The sequence below is a fragment of the Otolemur garnettii genome, unplaced genomic scaffold, assembly GCF_000181295.1.
Source record: "Otolemur garnettii isolate 467f Iridium unplaced genomic scaffold, OtoGar3 scaffold00033, whole genome shotgun sequence".
NCBI lineage: Eukaryota > Metazoa > Chordata > Mammalia > Primates > Galagidae > Otolemur > Otolemur garnettii.
Genome location: NW_003852428.1, coordinates 12,326,417 through 12,350,727, shown reverse-complemented (window position 1 = coordinate 12,350,727; position 24,311 = coordinate 12,326,417). Strand labels below are relative to the sequence as shown.

Genomic DNA, 24,311 nt, shown 5'->3' with positions numbered 1-24,311 from the left:
TGCATGCACACACACATATACACATGCACACACACACATGCATGCACACACACATACATGCATGCACACACACATATACACATGCACACACACATACATGCATGCACACACAAAAAAAATGGCCAAACCTGGAAATAATTTGAGCAACATAAAAAAACAAAATAGTATTATTTCATAATCTAAAGAATAGAATTAATATCCATGAGAACCTCAACCATACTACTTTAGTGAGATGATCCAAGTTACTATCAACAGTGGTGATGTTGAAGTACTGTCGGTCCCATGTGACAAAAATAGCACTTTATCTGTATCGTATTCCTGCTCCCCAAAAAACATGTAAGCCAAGTCTAATAATGATAAGAACATTGGACAAATCCCACTGATTAATAATGTAGATTATAATATGTAGAATAATGGAAGATTGTACAAAATACCTGGCCTGTACCCCTCAAAACTTTCAAGGTCATTAAAGGCAAATAAAGTCAGAGAAACTGCCACAGCTCAGAAAAACGTACAGAGGCATGACAACTAAATAAAATGTATCCTGGATAGGATCCTGGGATGGAAAGGGGCGATTAGGGTACAAATTAATCTGAAAAAAAATAAGGACTTCATTTGATAATAACATATCAACACTTGTTTGTTAATTGTAACAAATATACCAGACTAGTGTAAGGTGTTAAGAATAGGGGAGACTGAATGTACATGAATGTACATGGAAGGGTACATGGAAGCTCTCCTTTTTTTCTTAGATATTTTCCTTTGAATATGAAATACCATAATCCAGCATACTACATAAGCCCTACGTACTGTTAAAATAATAATTGCAAAGGTAAAGCAAATCTTTTTTCTAATTACACTGTTTCATTCTCCTTGCAGCTATGCCCTGTGAGCTACTGAGCAATTCTCCATACTCCTAGGATTTTTCAATAAAACCAAAGTTGATCTAAAATTAAAACTTTATATTAAAAATGTTTAAAATCAGCATTAAAATTGATAAAAATATAATTTACCTTCCATCTCACCCTAATCCTTCCCAATTCATTCAAACCCCGATCTTTTATTTATACCACCACTTCAAACCTCAACACATATCCCTACAATGAAGGATGACTTTGTCGTTGGTCCCTGTGATTGAGGAGAAGGTGCAATTTCTCAAGACCAGTTTCTGGGGTACTACCATGCCAGTGATGCTTCCTAGAACTTTCGAAAGTGAATTTGCCTTTGTGCTGAAATTGAAGGCACAATTTATATTCCCAACCAGTGGGGTCTACAGCCATAAATCAATAACTTCTGGTTATCAAACTAGAAATTAAAATTAAATATATGAAAATTGTGAATTTAGTCAATTTAGAATATAGAAACATGGTTTTTCTAAAAAGCTTCAGTTTCTTTTTTTACTCTTGTGTTTTGTTTTAAAGGAATGGAAAAAAAGCTGAATTTTTAATCACCAGTTTTAATACACACATTCATGACACTGTGACTTATTTAATGGGTATTCAAGGGTTTTCAAAAAAAATGCTGCAACAAATGTCTGTTACCTAGTTTATTTTGATATCTGAAATATCTTGTATTTCATTAAAGTCCTGTGGTACTACTTCATTTATATGAATAATACATGCAAAATTATAAAAATTATAGAAGTCACTTGATCCTGAATTTTGGTAGATGATTTAAGATTGTTACAAATATCAATGACATGAAATATATTCCTTGATTTCAGTGAAGAGCAAATTCTATAAAATTCTCCTAGATGTTTTTTATGATATTATTAGACTTACAACATCATTTTTTATAAGAATTCTGCTGCTACATCTGACATATGCTTTCATTGCCTTGCTTGGACTATTTTTTGAAAGAAAAAAATTCATTAAAAATGTGCTGTATTCAAATGACATTCAAAACTGGAGAACCTACATCATTTTCTCTCAGTTCTGGAGAACAAAGAGTTGTAGCTTATTTCTTGCCTAAAAAGGCTCTTTCGTTACTATAGACAGCCATGTGTCCATTAAAACATTCGTCGAGAATCACTGATAAGAATCTAAGTTATTGAATTCAATAACTTATTCAACCTAAGTTACTGAATTAATGCAAAAAATAGCTCATTTGTTCCTCAGCCATGGACAGAGGTGATTATTCAGTCCTTTAGTCTAGCAAACACATAGCATCCACCTCCGTACCACGCCCCATCTCTACGGCACCAAACAGGAGTCAGCATCCTTCTTCAGGAAGGGGCTAGAAAGAAAATATTTCAGGTTTTGTGGGACATAAAGAAACCATCACAATTATTCAAATCTGTTGATATCATAAAAGTAGCTAAAGGAAGTATGTAAAAAAGAAAAAAAAAGATGTGACTGTTTTAATAAAACTATATTTACATCAGGTTGCTTCAGCCTGCAGGCTGTCGTTTGCCACTAGCTGTCACAGAGCAGAGACCGTGAGAATTGAGATGGCAGAGAGTGTTCACTCCATAAAGCCCAAGATGTTCTTTGTTTCTTTCTCTGCCTGGAAAACTATATCTGCTTTTCTTTTTTCCCCACTCCCTTTTTTTTTTATCCCCGTTTTTGGCCAGGGCTGGGTTTGAAACCGCCACCTCCGACATATGGGGCTGGCACCCTACACCTTTGAGCCACAGGCACCACCCTACCCCTCCTCTTTAATTTCAAAATATTAATATTAAGGGGAGGCAAATGTTTTGGTTCCATGGATACACTGTATAATGCTGACATTGGCCTTCCAGTGCACCTGTCACCAGGACAGTGTTCACAGTAACCACTATGTAAGTTTCCAATATCCTTCACGTCTCTTTGTGCCCATGTGTGCCCATCGTTTAGCTCCCGTGCTGTTTGTTTCTCCATTCCTGAGATACTTCACTTAGGGTAATGGTCTCCAGTTCCACCCAAGTTGCTGCAAAAGACATATCTTCATTCTTTTTATGGCTGAGTAGTACTCCAGGGGGTGTGTGTGTGTGTGTGTGTGTGTGTGTGTAATCACATTTTCTTTATCCATTCATGAATAGATAGGCACCTAGGTTGATTTCACATCTGTTGCAATTGTGAATAGTGCTGTAATACAAATTAAAGTGAAGTATCTTTTTGATAAAATGATTACTTTCCATTAGGTACATAACCATGAGTGGGATTGATGGATCAAATGGTAGGTCTATTTTTAGCTCTTTGAAATTGATCATATCTTAGGCCGCAAAACAATTCTCAGCAAATTCAGACAAATCCAAATTCTACCATGTATCTTCTCAGATCACAGTGGAATAAAAAAACTAGAAATTAATTCCAAAAGAAACTCTCAAATCCATACAAAGTCATGGAGATTAAACAGCCTTCTGCTGACTGATCCTTGGGTCAATGACTAAATTAAGATAGAAATCAAAGGATTCTTCAAACTGAATGTCAAAGGGCCCACAAGCTTTCAAAATCTGTGGGATACACACAAGCGGTACTAAGGGAAAGTTCATAGCTTTAAATGCTTACATCAAAAAAACAGGAAGATCATAAGTTAACAACCTAATGTCACATCACAAGGAACTAGAAAAAGAAGAAAAACACCAAACCCAAAGCAAGCAGAAGGAAAGAAATAACAATGCTCGGAGAAGAAGCAGAGAAGAACTAAACAAAATGGAAACTTAAAAAAGAAAAAGAAATCAATAAAACAAAATCATTGGACAACCAGCCAGATAAAAATTAACCAGAAATAGAAAAGACTCACACAAGCTCAATCACAACTGAACCCATCTCCCTTTTCCACACTAGCTCACATGTAGTTTTTTCCATGAAGTCATTCTCAGCTTCACCATATAGAGGTAGTTTTCTCTCTTTCGATTTTTTTTTGCTGTACTAGTATGACTATTAATTTTTATATCTATCATTTTTGTTAAAAATAAAAATGGGCTCCTTAGGCTCTGCTGCCCAACTAAAGACATACTATAGAGAACATAACCATTTCCCTTAGAGATGAGCAACATATCCCCTTTTGGGGGACAAAAAATATATATACATACAATCTCTGTTTCCTCATCATAGAAAACTGCCATTATTTAATGGATAAAATAAATGTAAAGAAGAAAGTGATAAGAGAAACAAACATGTTCCATGAACTCAGAGGAGTACAAAATGCCTTCAGCTAGAATGAAAGAAAAACATACAGGAGGATGAATTTTAATGTAAGGGTACATAACAGAGGAAATGGCATATGAGATCTGACAGTTAAGTTCACAAACTCATCCCAGAAAAAGTGCTACATACCTCATTGCCCTCTAGTCACCTTCAAAGTATGCCCCTTTGCCATCTGGTGATTGCAGTGATTCAGCAATAAAGTATGTAGCACTTTTGCTAAAATGAATTTACAAACTTAATTGTCAGATCTCATATGCTGACAATGCTGATAGTCATTCCAGAAAAAAAGTTCCAAAATTGCTTTGAAGGGTAGACTAGGTGCTAGAATCAGTGCATTGTTTCCCAAAGTGAATACCTCAAAGGTGACCATAGTGATATTCCGGAATAAGGTAGTATCACTTTTTCTAGGAGGAGTCCATGAACTTAATTGTATGACCTCATATATTCTTGATCCTGTGTGTGGTAGGCAGCCTCTAGCATAGCCCACAATGATCTTCACCTCTGGATATTTATGCCCTGTGCAGTCTTCTCTTTTTTTCTTGTTGGGCTGACATAATGACTCACTGGGAATGAATAAAATATGAAAATGTGATGAGAGGTGTCTTCTAACATTAAATTACAAAGATACCATGACTTCTCCTTCAATCACTCCGAGAGAAGCTGTCTGAGACATTGTCCACTGTCCCACACAAGGACACTGTATTAAGGAACCAATGTCTCCAGCCAACCTCCAGCCATACCTGAGGCCTTGCAAAAGTCACAAGAAGGAGCTTGGAATGGATCCTTTATCAGTCCAACCTTGGAATGACAACAGCTCTAAGGAACACCTTGATTGTAGCCTTACAAGAGAACCTGAGCTAGAAACACCAGCTATTCTCCAGCTGGATTTCTGACTCACAGAAATTGAGATGATAAATATGTATTATTTTGAGCTGCTAAATTTTGAGGTAATTTGTTACCAGAAATAGATAACTAATACATCATGTCAGGTATTTTAGATATGTTTTCCCATTTAATCCTCACAATAAACTTACAGAATATACATTACAGCCAATTTTACTCGTGCTATGGTTTGGATGTGGTTTGCCCCCACCTAAACTATGTTGAAATTTGATCCCCAGTGTGGCAGTGTTAGGAGTTGGGGGTCTACTGGGAAGTGTTTGGGTCACAGGGAATAATCACTCCTGGATAGATTAATCCCCTCTCTTAGGAGTGAGCTCTCACTCTCATGAGACTGGATGGATTTGTGTGAGTCTGTCTTCCTGGGTTCTTTCTCTTGTTTCCTTTCTCACCATGTGATTTCTTTGCACACACCCATTCCCCTTCCACCTTCTACCATGAGTTGAAACAGCATGAGGCCATCACCACATACAGTTGCCCATCCTTGGACTTTGCAGCCACCAGAATTATGAACAAATAAACTTCTATTTTTTATAAACTACCCAACCTAAGGCATTCTGTTTTAGCAATACTAAATGGACTGTGACCTCTGATAAGGAAATAAAGGTTCTGGAAATTACAGAATTTGTCAAAAAAAAAATGCCTGGTTAGTGAGTACCAAACATGATATTCAATTATTTGCTCTTTCAGCCACCACGCAGCAAAAAAAAGGATGAAGTAATTGAAAAATAAAGCCAAATAAATAGATTATCTGGAAGCCATTATGCAAGGTCAGTTCTATTTCAGCAAACCTTGGAAAAACTTCAGTAATCTTGGCCTATTCATCACATAAGCAGGACTCATGGTGTCATCTAAAAGCAACCTTTTTTAAAAGGAGTCTTCCCCTATCTCTTTAAATCTGCTCAGCAAAGCTGTCCTCATGCCCTGGAAAGAAAACTCTGCTGAGTCTCATAACTTTTGGGCCACTCTTAGATAATAGAAGTGGCTGCTTTGTCCCAGATATAATCTCAATTCAGTGATTAAAATTACCCAGTTTAATACATCAATGCCCTTTAACCTTCACCCAGACATGATGCCTCACCTCTTCTCCAGCTGCTGATGGGTTGCTGGGTGCCTGTTGCCAGCATGTGACTGACCTTTCTTCTTATCTCATGGACATATGGTTCACTTGTCAGCTGAAATTTTTGATTCACCAGGGTTGAAGGGGGTAGCTGTGGGAAGACAGAGCCTGGTGGCTGGAAGATTCCATCTTTGTCTAATACTGTTATAAGCAGGACTTATACTTTCTGGACCTAGAATGTACTTGAAGTAGATTTTTTCAATCTGCTTTCTCCAGAGTCTCCTCTTCCCTACCCCAAGCAACAACTTTGATCTACCTGGACTGTGTCTTCAAGTAGCCTCGGTCCCTAACAATATCCCTCACACCACTTTATTTTGGTCCTTCCACCTTAACATTTGCTCTCTTGGGCACAATCCCCCTTTATACCATCTTACAGTGTCCTTGAACTTCAGAGAACATGTAGCAAGAGCTCTGAGCAGCCCCCATGAAGGCATCACTCTTTAATCTGGAAGATTCCCTCATCTCTGCCCATTGCAGGAGGGTCGGGCTCACAGCACAGATCTCTCTAAAGATATTATCCTCAAAACCACCTCCCACGTCAATCTTTCAGCTCATCAAAACTCCCTGATTGGTAGGGAATTTCAGATTGTTAAACCAATTCTCTGATATCACATTTAAAAATCTGCTTATGGCCTAGAGCCTTGCTAAAACTTCAATTCACATCAAATTATACATAAGCAGAATTTTGCTTTAGAGGGGTTTAGTCTAGTGTGTGTAGGGAACATTGAAGTATGACGGTACCATAGAAGAGATATATCAGAAGTGGTTGCTGAATAATCTACAGCGTGGGCAATCTGAACAGGGGAAGTAGTCTTGGAAATGGACTTAAGACCTGACTCAAGAGTGATTCCAGTGGTAGATCCAGAGGAATTTAATGCATAGGGACAAGAAGGGAAGTGAGAGTCTGGTCAGACATGGAATCCAGAAGGATTGCAACTAAAGTAAAAATGGGATGATCAAATACATGAACCTTTGGAATACTGTTGCAATATTAGATGGAGATGAGCACCAGGGAATTAGAAAAGGGGCCTTGAAATTCAGAATTGAAACTTCAACATCACCTGCATAGAGGTAGCTATTCAACCTACAGTAGCCAAAAGATTATGTAAGAGGAGAAAATGACCAGTGAAAGGAGAAAATTTTCCCATGGAATTGACAAGAACACTCAGGAAAGTCTAAACTCAGGGAAAGGCAGAGATTTTAATAAGGGGTAGTCATTAAGAGTCAAAAGGTGAAAATAGCTCTAGAAAGACACTGTTGAACACAACCCTCATGAAGATGTCCATCCGGCACTGGAAGTGCTTTGGTGGAGTTGCTGAAATCAAATCCAAACCCAAGAGACAGAGATTGAATGAGTTGGTAAGAAGTGGAAGCAGTAAGTCTATAATAATCTTGGGGAATTTGTCAGTGAACAAGAAAAGTTCTCTTGAGAAGACAGTAGGATCTAGGAGTAGAACCAGTGAGCAGAAAGTTATTCATAGAAGCAAAAGAGAAGGGAGCCACCAGGGAAACAGGATCCCAAGAGACATGCAGCAGGACATTAGGACAGGCATGGGGACATGAGGAAGTTGGCCTTAATGTTACAGACAGGCACATCTCCTAAACTAAAGGGGAATGAAAGAGGATGCAGGGGTAAAGCTTGAGACACAGAAGAAGAAATTTGAGAGTCGAAATTACTTTCAATACAGTAAGGAGGTGAAGCCATTGGGGAAGTGAGAAAGTTAGAGGTTGGTTTTGCAAAGACTAAAAAGTTTTGAAGCCTTTCCTGTGCGGAATGGCATTTTTAAGAGCTAAAAGTCAATCATGTACTAATGAAGGATGTCTGGGAATACTAAAGCTTCAATGGAAACTAACTTCTTCCTCACCACACATTCCATCATTAGTGTCAATTTTTTTCCTCAAAGTTAACTAACGGGCAGCAGGTTGTTACTTTCTCCAGAAGTGTCTGCCAATTCAAGTAGAAAAACAGAGAAAAAGCAGAGAGAGAATGACCATGGGTAGGTGCTTGGCAAAGTGGTTGTGGATGTAGCTAAGTCAGGGTGGGGATAAGCCAACCTCTGAGTGGTTGTCCAGACACTGGCTATGCATGAAAACTGTAAGAAGGATGAGGGAGAATGACTAGTTCGGTCCACAGGGACAGCAGGTCAGAGAATGGCAGATAAGAACCAGACAGTATTTGCTTATATATTAGTTCCCATTGTGCACAAGGCGAGGGTGTGTAGCACGCCCTCCTGGGTGAAGAAACCAACTACAACTTGAACTTTACCTTAGAAATGAAAACAGTGTAACCTAAACATTTGTACCCTCATATCAATCTGAAATTTTGGAAAAAAGTTTTTTTTTTCAGCAGAGATGTTTGTGTCTAACTCTATTTTCTTATAACATCGTGCTTTGGTGTTTGTTGATTTTGATCAATAATTTTGGTGCTACTAAATGAATTGAAAAGTGCTCCCTAATCTTTATCATTCTGGAAGTCTGTATATAGAACTGATATTATTTCTTCCTCAATAAATGCTAAATTTGCCAATAAAGTCATCTTGAATTTATTACATACAAAAAAAAAAAAAAACCCAGAAAGTAGAGCCCTGAAGGAAGGTGCATCTTTCAGTGTGGTAGCGTAGAGAAGTGTGAAGCAAATTGAGAGTTCTCAAACAATTACAAAGACCGTGAGGATGAATTTATGTAGTGTGCGCATGGCTGCTGACAAGGGGGACACAGCTGCTCCTCTTCCCTGCAGGTGGCCTCTCCATGTGCATATTCAGTCTGCCCCACAGGAGGGGAGAGTGACTTTCCTGATAGCTGATATGGGGAGAAATAATTGAGTGCCCAAGTCTACCTCTACCCTTCCCCTCTTGGATGCTATCTTCCCTTAGGAAATGATACATCATCTCTGCCACTAGGCCATGGATGGGGTACAGCTGGCACCAAGCTTGTTCTGTAGTTGGGCAAGTAATTGTTACCAGTTCTGGGGGTCTGGTCTATTGAACTCCCACACTAAGCTACCTACTCGAATTTAACTGTTATCAGTAATTTTACCCTCTACCTACCACTTGGGAGGGATAAGGAAGAAGCAAACTTTTCACTGATGCATCTGAAGGACCATAACAGCTTATGTGTCTTGTTTATTTCAGCTATAATCTGAATCTAAAAGAATCCCTTTACACATCCTCCTCCTTCCTTTCCAGTCTCCATGAGCTTTATCTGAGAGTCATGACAGTTTAGTTCTCTAATGAACGGCTAAGCCATGGGCAGTACAGATTACCTAACCCAGCTGTGAAGAAGCAGCTGGATCCAGTTCTACAAACCAAGGAAAGTTGGCTGGTGGCTGAACATTCTAATTCCAGACTGATTCATGATTGTTTTCTTAAATGTATAAAGAAGGATAAAATCAGTCATATTTTAGATAAGAAGAAAATATTAAAGTCAGGCAGATTAAAAAATATAAGAGCAGACCAAAGAAATATAAATTTGGCTTAATAGATAAAAAAGAAATTTTCAGAACTTAAAGCCACATTCCCTTGCATAGTCTCAGTTAAACCCTGGCTTTAGATGTGTGGATGTATAAGTATGTGATGATCACAGAGCCAATGTCCCAGGCTCCATATAAGCAAACAATAACATAACTGTCTTTGCAACCACAAAGGTATAAATTCCAATCCAATGCTTAAATTAAGTTTATGTTTTACGTATGAGTGTTTGAAAATTCTGTTTCTGCCAGTGAAATTGTTACTATAGTAACAAATGCACTTCCAAAGTGGGAAAAATTGTGCGCCAACTTTCCCTCCCTTAACAGGTAAAAATTAAACTAAATAAGAATAGATTGTGGCCATTTTATTAAAAAGTCATTCTCTCGCAAATGATATTATGAATCTCACACACTTCTTTGAAAAATAATATCAATAACCTTTTCTCCATCCTTGTGCATTCTCACCCCAGGATATGGAATGAAAGACCTTGCATAGTAAGTCGACTGACAGAGTCCGGAAGACCTCCCTAAGTAAGAGAGAAGTGGAGGAGGGCGTTGCATGCTCTGTCCTCAATGGTCTTGGGTTTTATGAGATAACTAATTTAATAGCAATTATTTTCACCTACACAGAATTCTATCTAGGTACTAAAATTATATTAAGTTATATTTAAGCTCTAAATAAGGACCACAAATAAATAAATCTTCAACCAAGAAAACAATTTTATGCAACATATGCCAGCGAACATCCATAAGTTAATTCCTTTGCCCTTAATTGGTTTTGCTGCTGGTTTTGGCATTTAAAAAAATTGAAGAACAAGTGTCTATTTAATTGCACTTATTAAACCAATATTTTTTCTCTTTATTTGTGTTAAATCACTGTGATATGAAAGGTCAAAGTGAGTTATAAATTTCTGTTCAAATTCATATGTTATAAAACAAGGCAGCCAGGGCAAAAGCCAGAATTTCCATCTTGATTAATAGAATGCATCCTACTGTAAGATCCTATAAGAAACAAGTAAATTCAGTACTAACTCTGAGATTTAATAAAGACTTTCTAAAGCTCAGTATCTACCCTTTCACTTGATCTTACTGCTTCCTATTTGGTGTGTATTTCTGTTTTGTTTTTTCATTTAGAAATAACAATTCCAATAAATACCAGAAGCATTATGCTTTATATTTTCTGTAACCCACCACCTTTGAAATCTATGGAATAAAGCTAGATAGTCTTTGTTGGCATCCATAACAAGAATATAAACAATGAGGCATAAACAGAAATTGAGGAAAATAAAATTGCATATGAACACATATGAAAACATCCCCCTCTTTTATTAACAATTCTAGAGTAAGAGACACACTTCTTGAAGCCATCGTATTATAGGTATAACTTCAGACAGTAAAGCAATGATAAAATGATGTAGCACCAAGAAAAATTGGATTTAGATATTAAACAGATGGATAATCCACAGATGTTCCTGGAACAGCTGCCACAACAGTAATACTCAAACCGTCTTTGGGAAAATTTAGGTGATTACTTTTCATTTCCTGAATGAACTGTATTTAAGATTTAGATCTAATAAATATTGCTACTGCATCCCTGTGTGTGCCTCCTAGCCAATCTGAAGTGCAATGAATTGGGCATTCATTTTTAAATGTTTGTGGTTTATAATGATAAAGGCAATCAATGTCATGGTCACTGCTGTCACTATCAGATTATGGAACAAACGGATCACAAATGACCATAGCTTTCTTAGGAATCATTCTATCCCCAAATGTCATTGATTACTATACACGGCATTCATTTGGAATGAGGGATGGTTCCCAGTGCCATGTGGAAGCCATGCACTTTGGCTCCACTTTGGGGCAACCCAATTCATCAGAAAGCCAGCCAAGCCCAGAAGACAGTTTGGGTTTTGCCACACATGTTAGAAAACTGACAGATGACTGAGGACCAAGACTCCATTTGAATGAGTCTCCTGGTTTTTGAATCCATCACTGCCAGACTGACAAACATCAATACTTGGCAGCCACCTCCACCCTCCACCCCACCCCACCCCCGCCATTAGCAGCTATTTAACCTATGAGTCTGCACAATGTGGAGGTTGGAGAGTTGCCCCCTGGGAGTTTGTAACAATGAAAACTTGCTTCACTGAGCCACAAGCCCAGAGAGTGCACCTGCCTCACCAACAACGACCCTGAGGACTGATGAGTAAAACATGGGGTTTTTTATTTGTTTGTTTTGTTTTTTATTCTTTTAGCAAGGTTCTAAATACTGGGTACGGAAACAACGTGTACAAATTCATAAATGCAAATTATTTGTGTGGCTAATCAGTAGTAATAGAAAATAACAGAAGCCCAGCCAGACACAGTTCAGGCCTCTCCAGGATGACCTGGAAACTGAAGGAAAATCGACCCTCCTCCAAACAAACAGCTATTATAAAAGGCCCACTGATGGAAGAAGACTGCCTACCCCGGTGAGGCCAGACTGCTAGGGCATGCAGAGACAAGTGTACAGGTCACCAGCATCCACATGTTTCTCAGCACGTCACAGGACCCTCACAGGTATCAGGATATACTCTGGACAATGAACTATATGTGGGGATAAAATAGGATACTCTGGTTTGAGACATGTAAGGGTGGATGGAGGTGGTCCATGCTCTCTCCCCCTGCCTTCCAGTTTTTGAGAGGCCAGTGTCATATAATGATAGTGCTTCTGTGGGGCTGGGTCTCTGACCACCACTGGACATATGTAAGGAAGAAAACACTGGTATGTGTTACCACTAAGATACTGAAATGACTTTGATGCTGTAGCATAACGTAGCTTCACCCTGGTGGAGAACACTGAGAGTAAGAAGTGACCCTCAAGCAAACACTTGATGTCAGGAATGTTCGAGAAAGCAGTGACAGGTGATGTCTGACTGCTATAGCACAGGGCTGGGGCATCCAGCGCTGGTTATGTGAAGAGCTCTTGCTGATGAGTAGAGGTAGGGTGTCATTAACAGAATCTTTTTGAAGCAGAACTTCATGAATGGCATCATGGTTGAATGAGGAGTTAGTTACTTCAGAGAATGTGGTCACAGAAACAAGAGACATGGTTCTTTACCTGAATTGAGATCTGATGTAAAGTAAAACCACCTAAACTACTGAACCAAAAAACAACCCAGGACTAGGAATAAGAATTCTTCCAAGGCCTTGATGGCGGGTGAGAAGAGAAGGCAAAAAGTGTGAGTAGAGGTCTTGACATCCTAGCTCTGAACAAAGAGGCAGACAGATAAGCTGGCTAGGACAATCAATTCAAATTTTAAAAGGAAAAGTTTGAAGAAGGTCATATGATGATCAATTCCTGGTTTCTCATGAAAATCATCAAAACAAGGGTGAGTCAGTCCTCTCACACTGGGCTGGTTGTCACGGATCTTGGCAGCCTCAATGGAAAAGAGCTTCAGGTAGCAGGAGTTGGCTGAAGATTTTTGCCAACGCTACTTCACCTGCCTATCAACATAAGACAGATCTCTTAGCCCTCCCATCTAAACATTTTCCAAATAAATGAGGTATCTTCCGTATTGGTAACTGACTGTACCATTTGATGGCATTAATATAATAGTGTTATTTAATGAAAATCAATATACAAAATTTCTTTTTCTTCCATATGTTTAAAAAAAAAAAACATTTTCAAAGCCATGTAAGATTGCCTCTTCAAATATGGCAATGTGTAAAAATGAAAGAATGCCTTTACCCAGTTGCTTTGGGCAAAGGCAAACAGAAGGTTCTACCTTTGTTCAAGAATGCATGAATTTGAGCTGGGCACAGTGGCTCACGCACTTGGGAGGCCAAGGTGGGTGGATTTCCTGAGCTCATGAGTTTGAGACCAGCCTGGGCAGGAGCAAGACCCCCGTCTCTAAAAAGTAGCCAGGTGTTGTGGTGTGTGTATGTAGTCCCAGCTACATGGGAGGCTGAGGCAGGAGGATGGCTTGAATCCAGGAGTTGGAGGTCACTGTGAGCTATGATGCCACAGCTCTCTACCCAGAGTGACTAAGTGAGACTCTGTCTCAAAAAAAAAATAAAATAAAACTGCACCTTTAAAAAAAAAGGAATGTATGAATTTAGTTTTAGCCCATAAGCTTCAACATGCAAAAAAAAAAAAAAACCCAGAATGAATGAAAGAAAGAAAATTAGAAGTAAGAGTGAATTTGTATTTAGATCTTTCTCATAAATAAATTGGTTTCACTACATTTAGAATAGTAAACATAATTCAGCAAAACATTTATGTTTGTTTTTAAAATATTAAACTAGCAATTTGACAGGTTGTGCTTCCTTTACAAATTTTGACTTTTATAGTTATGAACAGAACCACATCCCAGTTCTACTAACCAACATTCAGATCGTTTTCAAAAGAAGGAAAAGACTGCCAGCAAGGAAAGAGATTATAAAGAAGAGGAATATCTGAAAAGAAACAGAAATTTTATATGGAATGAAGTCTCATAATCAGTAGATCAAATACTTTCTGGTCATATTTTTTGGCCATTATCTTTGTCACAAGGCCATCAAATGGTTGACTCAAATCAGTCCTGGAAGCAAACGTCAGAGGCCGTTATTCAGTTAACTAAAACAGTAATCAATTTGCAAACAAGTAAGTGCTTGATATGAGTGTTATTACATGTAGACATGCTAGGTCTATGTTAACAAGAAAAAGGGCTTGATTTAATTAACTCACCTTCTCAGCTAAATGTTTAAAGTTATTTAAACAAGTTTTTTCTTGTAGTTTGTGCTCTTTTACTGACTTACTGGAAAAAAGTTAAGCTCTTCTACTTTTTATGAATTAGTACAATATTTTATGCCTCTGTTTTTCAAGTAGAAACATTAAACTGTCACTTCTGTTGTTTAGTAACCCTATGGCAAATATATATACATGGTCATGCTCATCATATACACTGCAGCTTTAAAATACCACGCCACTTAAATCAATAGTGTGAAATTTATTGACTTAATTCCATCTTGAGGAGAAGGAAAACGAACACTGGTGCTTTCTCATGACATATCATTGTTCATACAGAGTTGCAGATTTGTTTATGATTATTAAAAAAAATCTACCTATTTCATGTCAAACTGCTAAACAAATAGGCCAGGGCATTGCCAAGGAAATGAGACAGCGTTCAAAGAACCTATAAATGAAAACACTGGAAAATATTTGGTGGCTAAACAATTCGAAAACATTAAATTCTTTTAAAATTATACAGGTTATTTAATTTTTTTCTAATTATCATAGCGTCAGACTATTTGTATAGGCAATAATATGGTCTGTGTGTTTTTGTGTTGTGTTCACAGACACACATGCTCAGACTTACAATTGCCTTGAAATGCTATGTCGCTACAAGTTTCTTTAGCAAAGTGAAACTAACTTAGCAGATGTGTTCTAGTAGATCGCCAAATTATAATAAGTAATTTAAAAATACAATTAACTATCAAGTAAAACGCTAAGGTACTGGATAGACGGAAAGCTATCACTGAGTTTGTGCTTTAAGTCTATCTTGGCTTCCTCACCATCCACTTGGCCTCAAAATCTGAGGCTACAAGTAAACAGGTGGACCCAGTTTATCAAACTTTCTGCCATGGGACACCAAGTCTTGGTACCTTCAGCAAGGAAAGACAGTCCTTGGGATGGGATCCAAGGACCAAATAGAGAGAAAGAAATAACCATGCTGGAAATATGATGTGAAATATGACATGTAACAAGAGAGACTAAGCAATCCCGGCTGGATTGTATCACCAGAAGAGAAAGCAAAAACATGAACCGAGCAGAATCGGTTATAGGAAGAGTCTATAAGGCAGCACTGATTTCCTAATGAGAACAAAACACAGAATCCTGGGTGGGGAAGGACAGCCAGACTCAGTCCCTGAGCAAAGGTGAGAATCATGCCCCCTGGGAATCTCTGTCCCATCACAGCTGTTTCTTCCCTCTGGAGCACAGACGTGGGGCTCCCCCTACTTTACTTCATGGCCTATGTACAGATAATGTCACCTTTTCCTTACTTCTAGCTGAGACGAGGATTGCAAGTCAAGAGATTTACTAGGCTTAAGGAGGATAAAAAAGGAAATTAACATAAGAGTTAATAAATTGCCGTAAATTTAGGCAATCTGAGATCCCAAGGAAAACCAAGAGAGACTGAGTCCCTTAGGCCTTTCTAAGGAGAGGAGGCAGCATCACAAATATCTTCACACATCAACAGCGATGCTGACTTCCACGTTAAAACGTAAACAGGAGAATGACATTCTGCTTCATTTTCTCCTCCCATTGAAAGAAACTTTACTCTTTAAATTACGTCTGTAACGGCACTGATCCATGTTGATTCTTTGGTCCTCTGAATCCTTAATCCACATTCTATGTAAATACTCAATGGGACATTCAATTCCAGATTCTCCTAAATAATATTGCAATCACCTTAATTATTTTTTCACCAAGAAATGACAATACGCTCTTGCTTTAAATCGGTCGCACAGCTCTCCGTGCAGCATTTAGCACTGAATCTCAAAGATGTTATGAAAATGATCACGAGCCATTAAAATTATCTGATACCACAGCGTATTCTTTTTTTTTTTTTTTTTTTTTTTTTACCACAGCGTATTCTTACAGAATGTAAAAGGGGAGGCACAAACTTCACCACGTCCTTAGAAGGGCATTTAACTAGGATCAGTGACTACACTGCATTTAAGTCCCAGGGAATCTGACTAAGAAGCAGTTCATGCAATTATGTTTCTACCTCCAGTTGCTCAGGAATCTTCGGAAAAATAAATCTGAGTCGATCTTCTTTGTGATTCCTTTGCCCCACCAACATTTATGATGTGCTATCTTGTGCCAGGTGCTCTGCTGGGGATGTAAGAGCTTTGCCCTCATTTTTGCAATTTCAGCAGTCAGGAAATAAACAAACATGCAAACGGATAAATAAAATGGTGAGTACAAAGCTCCAGGGCTACGAAGAAAATAAATGCAACAGACACGAGGTGGGGGCTTATTACTCAGAGCAGTCAGAATTGGATGAGGCTCTAGTCTCATGAGTAGAAATGAGCCGCTGATGCAAGGAGGCTGCAGACGAACATTCCAGCCAGAAATTGGTCTCCCCAGAGCTGGGCTTATCCCTTCTGCCTGTCTGTATTAAAAGGGAAATCAGGACTATTTCACTACATCATTTCTCATAACAGAATTTCAAAGACTTGGGCTGTTCCCTGGAAAGATATTTAGATATCTTCCCAGCATCACTCAAAGGACGCCACAAGAAGCCAGTTTTAATGGCCTCTTATAGTTTTTTAGATGTGTATATGAAGTATACAGAAAACTAGATGCCTTAATGTATGCCTTCTCTCTCTCCCTCTCTCTCTCTCTCTCTTTTTCCCCTTTCTCTCCTCCAAGGGTTTTTGCTCACAGAGAAAAGAGAAACACATGACATGTTTTCCATGGCAGCCTCCCTCCAGCAGCAGAGACGTGGCACCTGCCCCGCAGAACCCATCTATCTCACCTCAGACTCTGTCACCCTGTTTCCCCACCAGCTTTGACAATCAAGTAAGATTGTACACGAGGATAAAGGAGAAATAAACTGACGTCTTGAATCTAAGGTATTCAGATTGGAGCAGACACTGGCCTTTAGCTCTTCCTCTCTTGCTTTGTTGCTTAAATGATATTTCTTTACACAAATGAGATAAAATTAGAAGGAAATTCACCATCTTCAGACCAAAGCAACCTGAATTTAGGGTCCTCTGTGGACCTGTTTAAGCTAGGAAAGCGAACATGAATAGCTTAGGTTTATGCTGATGAGCTCTATGTTTTTTGAATTTATTCTGCTTAAGGGTAATACTTGATAAACAGAATTACACCAAACCCACAGGGGATTAAGTAGTCCTTAAAGGATCGTTAAGTCTAACTTGGAAAGACAAGGGAACATCACCCTGAGTCCATGTCACTTAAGCAATTTCTGCTAGGACATAAGAGGTATGAAAGCAGATTTCTAAATCAACATCAACAATGTTGTACTGAAGGATTGTTATTTTCTTAGCTGTATTCAGCCCCAGATATCAAAGGTCTTCCCAAGGATGCTTGACATGGTAATTCACAGAAAGTTATAAATAATTATTAGTCACCCCTTGAACTCTTTGTGACTTGCTCTAATTGTTTCATCTTATAATAAAATCAGGGCTCTTTCCCTGCATCGAAATGCGAGACTTTAGCTACCAGTTATGGCTGGATTTCATATGGTTCCTACACTACTTTATTTCAGAAAAGACAAAGTTGTTTGTTATAAAGAACTTCTTGTTTTTGTTCTCTACATGGATGTATAAATCAGACAATATCACAAAGCCATTTTGAAAGTTGCAAAAAAACAGCAATAAAAAAAAAGTCCTTTGTATTTATTTTTCCCTCTTGGAGCTTAAAAAAAAAGGCCAAAATAATTTTTTCCCTAAAAAATTCCTCCTGGGCCTAACAGGTTGTACAATAAGTTACATTTCAACCTTGGAGGGAAATGTGACAAACTGAGTTATATCCTTAGAAAAACAGTGCTGCAATGGAGCGTTTGGTAAGGCGTTAGCTGTAAATATTACATCCCATGTAGGATAAACAATTAGAGAACTAGGAATGGGAAAGTCATGTATGCATTTGTTCGGTTAATTTGGTGGAGGGGAAGCACATCTATCTATATGTGCAAATTATCACAACGGACCTTCATTAGTTCTCCTAAAAGCGCATATATAAAGTAAACCCTATCCCATGAGAGCGTAAGTCATTAAATACATACTCCTCCAACCAAAAGGAGCATTTAGTGCAAGAATTTTATGGCATTTTCATTTCCCAAATAACGACTTGTCACCATTGAGTCTGGTTCAAAAAAACAGAAAGACAGTTACATGTAAAAACAAATCCAAAAATTTAATAACAACAAAAAATGAAACCTCCCTTGGAAGGGCACATAGCTGAGATTACCACTCAGACTTTTCATCAACAACCTGAAATTAGATTTCTTCTTATAGCCCAAGAAGAATTTTCCAGACTGACTCCAGAGTCTTCCATTAAGTAGGCCAGACAATGTCCCACTATGCCAGACTCTAACAGCCAAAGGAGGATGCCTAAAGGTCACCGCCAATCGGTTCCCACCGGCAAGGATGCAATTACAACTGAGTGTTGCCGAGAAGTAACAGAAAAATCTCATAGCACGCTCTAAAATCCCTAAACTAATTCCAAAACACAGTGCCGGGGGGGTTTTCTCAAGTAGTTTGCCCCAAGTAACAGCAGAGCACAGCGGTTCTTATCTTGCCCTGGACACAAACTGCTTGGGGTCTGCTCTGGCTCCTCCTCTTACTAACTCCCTGACTATGGTCCCCCTGACTTTGGTCCCCCTGACTTTGGTCCAGTGACCGGAACTTTGCTTGACAAAAGTCATCTCATCTGATTACGGTTGCAATATGGTTGTGGCAATACAGCATACAACATGTTTTTATATTTGGCAGACTGGCTGATATAGAGAAACATCCTACAATGTCAAATCAAAAAAAGCACATTCTAAGATTCCAAACGTACGAATATGTATATACTCTGTGTGTTTATAAGCTTCCTTAAAAATATCTGTGAAGGGGCGGTGCCCATGGCTCAAGGAGTAGGGCACCAACCCCATATACCAGAGGTGATGGGTTCAAACCTCACCCCGACCCAAAACTGAAAAATATATATACATACACATATCTGTGAAATATCACAAGAACAGAAAAACAAACACCACACATACTCACAATCAAATTGGAACTAACCGATGAGCACACAGAGGCAACTCTGGGAGAGTGGGGGCAGGTGGGGAATAAACCCTCCCAACTGGTACTTACTATGACTCGGTGTGGGTCATGAACACAGCTATAGCCAGGACTCAGCATTACAGAAGTGACCCAGGGAACCTACAGCATTCGTGCCCTCTTAATATTTTGAAATATTATCTATCATATGTATACATATATTGGTTAAAAAATACCAAAAACTCATGGTAGATCTGTCAGAGTAGTGGGACTCATAAATGAGGGAGAGAGAGATCAGAGAGGTAATAACTAGTGAATTTTCAAGTAGGGAGGAAAAATCAGCTTCAGGTTGGAAAAAAGAAACAATACCTAGAAAAAGAAAAGCGCCTGCGTTATAAAAATAACTATGCCTGGCTGAACCTCAGAGTGTGCGAGGGAAGCCCTGGGGAGTAAGGGAAGGCGAAAAAATTCCGAAGTTACTGCACCTTCAGGAGTAAACGGGGTCGGTAAAGGGTCCTAGGAACTTCCAAAGTTCTGCGGTACTGTCTACTGAATACTCGGATGCCCCACCCGCACCCAACCTTGTGTTCTCTCGTTTTATTCCCTTCAGCAGCTTTGGTGAAGCTATAAATGATTCCTTAATTATTTTGTACACCAGGTTTTGTGTCCCTTTACTTCAGATGCCAACCCTAAGTAGGCCTCAAAGTAAGCCTGATTTTATAGAAATCACCTACTAAAAATCACACAAAATTGCGTATTTCTTTCTGAATGAATGGGATCCCCCCACGTGAACACACAGACATATATGTATTCTTTAACTTGATAACATATGAGCGTTATCAAAGTTCCCCTTTATTTTTTCTTACTTCCTAGCATTCCTAATGTGAGTGGGCATTGTTTTTGTGTTCCCTTAATCACAAACAGTACTCCAGCGAACGTCCCAGAACACGTGTCTCTGCGCACAGGCAGGTGTCACAGGAGCCCGGCTCTCCTGTCGGGGTTTGCGGCCTCCCAGCCTCGCACCACCGCTCCCTTCCCCTCTTGCCTCACGTCTGGGGAGAGCTCGCCGGTGCCAGTGGGAAATTCAAACCGGAGAGCCCAGACCCGCATCACTGTCCCAGCTGATAACCACAGTAAAAATTCAAGCCGCTCACCCGCTGCTCTCTGAAGCCGGGTCAGACTTTCCTGGCAGCCTGCTCTGCTCGCCCCAGAAAGCCTCATTACGTAAAGATTTTTTCCGTAGTCCCTTAGAGTGGGTGGGTGATCCCGCCCTCTACAGGGAATCCGGAGAACTGCAAGTATTCCTGTAAAATTCTCAAGGTTGATTTTTTTTTTTTTTTAATTTTCGCTTTGGATTTTTTTTTTTCTAATTTCAGATGAATGTGAGGGTACAAACAGCTAGGTTATGATGTGCCATATACCCTTATATTGTGCCCCCTAAGCGGGGGCATCTCAAAGCCTCCTCTCCTCCCCCCATCTCTCCAACCCCCTCCCGCGACTTGAACTGAATTGAGTTTTCCTCCCATGTGGGCACGTATTAGATGGTCTACTGGCTTCATATTGTCGTGAAGACATTGGGTATTCACTTTTCCATTCTTGTAATACTTTACGAAGAAGAAGGTGTTTCAATTCCACCCAGGTTAAAAGCCGCACTCCCCCAAAAGTTGCATAAATTTATAACAAATGTTATAATGACCCATTTTTTCACATCCTTACCAACTAAACATAATTAGATTTTTTAATCCTTTGCATCCTGATACGCCAAAAGGGAGAATAAAGATAGAATTCATTGGCCTTAATTTCTAATCCTTTGATTAATAATGAGATTGATATTCTTTTATTTATTTGTAACTCTTTTTCTATGTGTTGGTTATATTCTGTTCTTATTTATTTTTGCTCTTATTTTTCATATGTAGAAACACTTAAGTTATAAATAATATTAGTCTTCATCTTGTGTGAATATTGCATATGTTTTACTTGTTCTAATTTTAATCTCAGAATGTTGTTTCTTGTGTCTTTTTCTTTAGGGAAGTATTTAAATTTTACATAATTACGTCATCCAGCTATTTTTCATGTTGTCTTTTTGGTGATCAGGGATGCTCGGGAGGGACTTTCACATCCTAAGGTTACAAATTTATCTCTCTATGGTTTCTTTTAGCATGTTTATAGCTTCATTTTTTACAATTATATATTTAATTCATTTGAAATTAATATTTAAGTAAGCTGTATCTGTGATACAGTGATTTATTTTTTTTCCAAATGAAAGCATAGCTATCTTACTACCCCTTACTTGATAATCTTTTCTAGGCTGACTTGACATACAGATTTTATCATAATTATATACAAAGTTTCCTTATTCTATATGTTGTGTGCATATGAAACATATATATATATATATATAAACATTGTTGTACTTTGTTTTAATTTATATATGTGGCCATCTATTGCTTTTATAAATGAAATAAAATCTATCTTTATAAAAGAAGTATAAGCTCACTTCCTCCACCCCATCAGGGATGTTTTCCTAGCTTCGAAATTTCTTGGCTATTGTCCACAATAATCATTAGCCTTAATTTCTCAGTTTCCATGCAAATTCCTTCAGTCTCTATTTCAATATCATGTTTAGATTAATTGTGAAAAAAATGATATCATTATTTCATTTGGTCTTTCCATCCAGGACATAGCATATTTTCCATTCATTTAGGTTTTCTACAATTTCCATGATTAACTTACAAATACCAGATTTTAATGAGCACATGTTTACAAACTTTACTGTTTCCGAATGCAGAACTCATACCTACGGTAATATTTCTTTTTTATTTTTCATACTGCCATAATTAAATTAACTGTTACTGTAGATAGCATTTTAGAGTCAAGAAAAGGCTGTGTCTTTACAATAGAAAAAACAGCATTTCTTAATCTATTTTCTAAGTATAATTAGATATTTTATGTACTTTTTGATGTTGCTTGTGGTCATCTTTGACTATCTTTGCAAGAATTAGAAGTTATTTTATTGTAGAGAATTTTATAAAGGAAATATTCTTGACCTGCATTTTTAATATATTTGGTAATAAATATGGAAAATGTCATAAAGAATTCTCTTATCATCAAACAATTATTTAGCAATCACTCGTTTCATAAATTTGATATGCACAGATCATACCCTGTAGTTTCTTTCTGTCAATAATTGGCCTGCGATTGGCAGCACAAATCACTGTTTGTGAATCAGTGGACTCTTTGAATATTATTAACCCTCAACATCACAGTTAGTGACATCCATGTGCTAGAAAACAACCACTGAAGGAAAGCAGATGCTTAGATGAGAGCATCAGGGATTTAATCACGAGAACCACCCTCATTAATGGGTTGTCTGTTCTGGGTAGATGAGGCCAAGAAAATCAGAAGCCAAGATTTTATAATTAGCAGAAAACCCAATCAAATCTGTATGTGGGAGCAGTACTAATTTCTTCTTAAACTAGGCTTAACCTGCTGTCTAAAAGAAAAAATTTATGTTCTGAATTGATGCCATAAGGGAGGTCTAACACCTAAGAAATCTAAATAATAAATTTGTTATGAAATATCAAGAAGCTCCCCTAGACTGCACACTCCATGAGTAGGAAGGAATTATGTTACTAGTAAGAATCAAAATATCACAGGTATCTGTCTCCCATTAATCATTAGCCCTTAAAGTTTAAACCCACAAGTTCACGTACCTCTAAGAACTTCAAATCTCACACATAGAGGTGTTAAGTCCCCGGTTTCAGGCAGTGGCCAATGCGCTCCACCATCGGCTCTGGTGGTACTTTGTCTACCTGCCGTTTCCCTCCCTGACTGTCTGGGTGTCCCTGAGTGCCTGGACACCAGACTCACATGCCTGAAGCTAAGTGGGGAGACCACTGTGAACCTAAAATGATCAAACAGGCCAGAGTCTAATTTAAAGAGTGTTTACAAAGTACAAAGTACAAAGTCTGAGGATGGACCAGCCAGAAACACCACATTCAAAGGAACGGAGTCAGCACTCTGAAGTAGAGAAGTTCAGGTTCCATGTATACATAGGCAGGGACAGGAGGTTTTAGCGGGATTACAACATTGTTCATGAAAAGCTGCCCTGTAGTTGGAGCAACTTGATTACTTCATAGACAGTGTTCCTTCTGCGAAGGGCAGGTTTAACACTTCCTACAGAGGATACAAGAGTCCTGGGTTTTCTGTCCTCTGATCTAAGCAAGCCAAAGGGGGTGGTAATCTATAACAAGCGTCATTAATTCAGAGACAGGAGGTTTTTGTCCCTGACATCATTTAGTTCCTTCCAGTCATTGTGCAGAACAAGAAAAATAAGAAAGTGAGCTAATCCACAATCCAAAAACCAGAAATTGTAACTATATGTGACTCAGATCAGAGTCACATCGCTCTCAAGGTTGAAAGTGTTTCTGGGTTCCAACGTTTTTTAACTTATATTGATTTTCATACAATATTACTCACGTGGGTGTGTGTTGGGGCAGTGGGTGAGACCATCTTTTCAGGAGACCGAGTTCTCACATGGGAACAGGCACACGTCATGAGTCATCACGATGCCGTCCACACCTCCTCTCTAGTAAGCGTGTTAAGTATGCACATGTGCAGAGGGATTGTACCAAGAACTTACACAGGCCCTGGCTTCCAAAAGCTTATGGTCAAGTAAAAGCGATGCTTATTTTAGAAAATAAGAGCAATACAGAAATAGATGAAAATGATCCGATTACTTCATGATGCGTGTTTGAAGAAATCATCTCACTGTTGGTCACCATGTCCTCATAGTGTCTTGAAAGAGACATTGCTACACTTATTTTATCAATATCTCTCTCGTATACTCCTGGAGGCTTTACCAATTGCAGTATAATTCAACTGCCGATTCAAACCTAGACTTGGGCTCTGTTCATGGAGATAAAAAAGGCAA

The 24,311-nt window shown here is 38.5% G+C and overlaps 1 long non-coding RNA gene across 1 annotated transcript in view; it reads right to left on the bottom strand.

The window, feature by feature from the left end:
* LOC111725207 overlaps nt 1–23,271 on the bottom strand; it is a 45,748-nt gene extending 22,477 nt beyond the window's left edge. Inside the window, exon 1 of the long non-coding RNA XR_002773329.1 lies at nt 23,092–23,271. This is a non-coding gene — a long non-coding RNA (uncharacterized LOC111725207). The remainder of the gene's footprint in view (nt 1–23,091) is intronic.
* Between the last annotated feature and the right edge of the window lie 1,040 nt (nt 23,272–24,311).